This window comes from Alligator sinensis, unplaced genomic scaffold (assembly GCF_000455745.1).
Source record: "Alligator sinensis unplaced genomic scaffold, ASM45574v1 scaffold787_1, whole genome shotgun sequence".
In the NCBI taxonomy this organism is placed as follows: Eukaryota; Metazoa; Chordata; order Crocodylia; family Alligatoridae; genus Alligator; species Alligator sinensis.
The window spans coordinates 3,021,986-3,026,409 of NW_005841911.1; the positions used below are offsets into that span (position 1 = coordinate 3,021,986).

Here is a 4,424-nt window from a genome sequence, read left to right on the forward strand (position 1 = left end):
CTGCATATTGGGCAGACTTGGCGAGGGACGGTGAGGAGAGAGGAGCTCTGGAGAAGACCATCATCGGGACCCTGCCTGAGCCTCAATGGTGCAAGGATTGGCCCATGGTGCTCTGGGTGCCGCTCGAGGTGGCTGGAGCCTGCAAGCCCGGCAAGCAGCTAGGTGAAGTGGTGCTTGGATCGGCACATGGAGAGCTGGCCCTGGGAGCATATCGAGGCTGCTCAGGCCCCACACAGTGCACAGGTTGATGCATGGAGAGTTGGCCCTGGGAGCAGCTTAAGGCTGCTCCAGTTAACCTCAGCTCTAGGCCGGGTAACCGGAGCCCCGCAGTGTGGCTCAGCATTAAATTAAAAGAGTCTCGCTGCCCAGAGCAGGGCCCAAGAAGGGGAAAGGCCACCAGCTTGAGGCCAGGGAACCAGAGCCAGTGAGGGCTCGGCTCCTGTAGGAGCTCCCTGGGTGCCCAGTGTGGGGCACAGGGTCCAGAGGGAAGGGCCCCCAACTTGAGGCCAACGGCTTCAGAAGGCCTGAGACAGTGTGGGGACCCAGAGGCCAAATTGACAGCCCCCAGTGGAAGGACCATGAGTTACGGGGAACCCAGGTCCTGCAGGGGAGGCAACCCTGGGCAAGGGACCTTGGGAGGAGTGGGCAGAGGGGCGGTCCCACACATCCTCGGCTCTCCAGGCTAGGAGGGGAGGATACCCCAAATATACACCAGAGAGGATTCTGTGGAACACCCTGGGGGCCTAGTGGGAGAAGACATCCCATTTGAGGGACCAAGTGGTTGTGACCCAGATAGGGTGTGTCTAATATCTAGTACAGTTATGCTTCCTATTTGCTATCTCTTGCTGTTGTTGGTGTTATAAATAGTTGGGTGTATTAATTCTGTATAATGGGCTCTGTAAGAATGTCTTTATTAGCTAACCCACTTGTGGTATAAACTTGCTGGATTGACTGTCCTGGGATCCACCCTTCTACTGGGCCTGGGGCATGGGTGCTTACCCAAGTGCCCTCCCTGGGGCAGACTTCCTCTTGCTAACAGACCTTTATATGTATATTTGTATCTATAACTGTACCTATTTCTATTTTAAGGAGTTTTATATAGAAATGTTTGCAACTCAATAAATTATGTATACTTAATAACTCTGGGCCTGGGCAAAATTTATAGAGGAAAGAGGGATTCGCCCGAAATTCTGGCATCCCTCTCATGGCACCCCCTCCTGTCTACCCACCCATCCATCCAATTTGAGAGGAGGGCACACATGAATAGAATACATAGGAATAGGAAGAACCTATAGCACAAACCCAGCCCTCACAACCACTCCTTGCAGATTGCTGCGATAACCAGAGTTTGTCCCCAGTTGTTCAAGGAAGAGTTTCAGGCATCCCGGGCTGTAGTCAGTATTGTGTCTTCTCCGTCATTGTATCCATCTCCTGCTTTCTCTGCCTCCCACAGGCTTTTCTTTGTTAGTCTTTTAAACAGTCCAATAAAACTATGCTCCAGCCCCCTGTATTTGTAGGCAGTTCCCATTCCCCCAGGGAAGCCTAAAGATTCTGGGCACTGATCCTCTTGGTTACTTCAGATGTGGGTCTGCATTGCCTTTCGTCCACTTCTACTGACTTTTCCTCAGAAGCTTGGCAGTGTGTGGCCTACAGCCTGCTGCAAATTAAATCTCTATTCCCCTGACTCCCTCAAGCTCAGACTAATCTGGTTCTCTATTTATTCTTTTTGAAGGATGCAGCAGTGATCTAGCCCATAAGGCCAGGCTGTCAGAGCTACTAGGCCTGTTTTCTGTTTGGGCTTTCTTACGTCAGTGTGGTCTATTCTGCAGTTTGCCTTTTCCCTAATGCAGCAGAGCAGCCTCACTCATACTGCTAGCAGGTAGGTGCCAATAAGCCACTAACAGAGCAGGAACTTGCAGATGGAAATGCAATTCAGCTTTTCTCTTTCCTTATCCTGGTCGTGTTCAGTTGAGCCAGCCATTTTATTGAGCCTGACAGCAATTTTCAGCCAACTGACATTATTGGGTGCCGAGGTACTCTTACCATTGGATGATCCAAAACTGTTGACATCTACAAAGTGGAAGGTACCATTTTATTATACCGGTATTAAAAATCACTTCCTTGAAGCTTTTAAGCTTATACACCAGTACTCTACAAGCAAAGGTCTTCAAACATGAATGCTTGTGCCTACCTCTACTCTCTCCCCCACACCGTATCACCTCCTGTTTAATTAATATGTTTAAATATTTATTTTAAAAACGCTAAAAAGATTTTCCTCTGTGTTGTCTGGGGTGGCAGCACTAAACTTTCAGCTATGTGGAAGCAGCAGTGTCTTAACAAGGCTAGATTGCCTAGTAATTTGGATATTGGTCTGATGTGGTTAGTTCAAGCCTTTAAAAAGAAGTATTTGTGCAACCTTTCCCCTATTTCACACACAAACACTTTTATAGAAGTAGTACCTCAAAGGGGGTCACAGAAGAAAAAAGAAAGGAAGAAGTTAAAAAAAAATAAAAATGAAAGGAGGCAGAGAATAGAAAAACAAACCAAGCCTGAAGCATATTCACAGAGCTTTCTTTCCAAGTTTCAAGCCTTCCAAATCAAATAAAAAAAAACCTACAGTAGCAGATATGCTCTCAAATATATCATGATGTCTTCTGCAGAATGTTCTTCTCGTATGCCCCTGCTGTCATCCTTCCTTTCTCTGGATGAGGAGAAGAGGCAAGGAAAACCACCATTGCAAATTGTATTTCATCAAAGTACTCCTTTTTGACTGAGGAGGTCTTCTAACCCTCTCCCTGATAGGAAAGTCGATCAACAGGATTTGCCCAAATGCTAGTCTGATCTGATCGATGACTGTGTTGAGTCCTGGCCTTTCTAGTCTGCATGTGTCAATTTGCCAGTGTCACTGATACTATGTGTGCATTGCAACAAAGCAGATGTAGTTCCAACTTCACACAATGCCTCTCTCATATTACTTGTTTCTCACTAGCCCAATAGTATCTGATAGCTTGTTTGCAAAAGAAGAGCAAATATTTGTTGATAGCCATTCTATGATAATAGCTGTACTTACTGACTCTATTTTTTCAGCCACTGAACTTCCTCCTCGTCTGTATTTTTGGGAGGGCTCCTTAGTAGGTGTGTGCAAAGTGGGTCCTATCCAATTCGGATTCAGCCTGAATCGGGGACAGTGATTCGATTTGTTGATTTGGATCATTGTCCCTGATTCGATTCGGACATAGACACAGCTTGAAAAGTTTCTACTACGTACCTTGAGGTAGCAGGCATGGCTCGTGATTGCTGCGATGCTGGGGCACATGGAGCATCCCACAGGAGTGTGGGGGGACACTCCAAGTGTCAGTGGTGAACCCAAAAATGGACTAGAAGTACTTTTGGTCCACTTCCAGGTCTGCCAGGGAGTGCACTGGGGGGGTGCCCTGCACCCTTCTGGCTCAGCAATTGGCTAAAGGGGGACCCTGGGTGCCTCCCCAGACCCACGAGGCACCAGTCACTGAGCCGGAGAGGTGCGGGGGAGGCCCCTGGACTACTCTCTGATGGACCCGGAAGTGGACTGGAAGTGCTTCTGCTCCACTTCTGGGTCTGCAGCAGAGCATGCTGGAGAGCCCCCCGAGCTTCCGTGGGATGCTTCATGCACCCCAGCATTGCAGCACTCACGAGACCCTGCTACTTAGAGGTATATAGAAAAAACATTTAAAGCTGTGTCTATGTCCAAATCTCTGAATCTTTCCAAATCTCTCTGAATTGATTCAGAGGGTTGTGATTTGATTTGGAGAAATTGAAGGATCCTCTGATTCAATTCGAATTTGCAGATTCAGCCACTGAATCGGGCTGAATCTATGCTGAATCAAATCAGGGACCGAAGCTTTGCACAGCCCTACTCCTTACTGCCCTCTCAAGATCTGGCCTCCTCAGGTTTTCCAGATTCTAGTCCAGTTGTGCAAAGAAAGATTCCATTAATTGGTTGCCATTTCGGAACTCCTCCAGAATTTTCCTGGAAAAGAAATCTGAAACCCTACTGATATTACTCTTTATATGTGTTTCAGTTGTATTAAGGTAAAAATGTTTAAATGAAAATGGCCAAGTGAACCTAGTCTTTTTATTCACTGGCCATGCCTTTCAAAATTGTGAAGTTTGTAAGGGTACATGTGTTGTGAAACATGGCTGTCCAACTTCTAAGTAGTTGGGGACCATGCAGGCAGCACAGCATGAGCCAGGGAAGCCCCCCTCCCCCCCACCTCCGGCTACACATCGCATGAGTAATCCCTCCCACCCCTCCCCACAAAACATGCTGAACCACACAGGCAGTCTGGTCTCATCCCTAGTTCCTAGTTGTGGACGCCTCTGTTGCACCAGGACATGCCAGCACTCTGGGACGTGGGCTGTGCCATACTGCCCCCAGGGAAAGA

The 4,424-nt window shown here is 47.8% G+C and overlaps 1 protein-coding gene across 10 annotated transcripts in view; it reads left to right on the top strand.

The window, feature by feature from the left end:
* Positions 1–4,424, top strand: part of LOC102371371 (multiple epidermal growth factor-like domains protein 6) — a 316,432-nt gene that overhangs the window by 155,010 nt on the left and 156,998 nt on the right. The gene's annotated exons all lie outside the window — the stretch shown is intronic.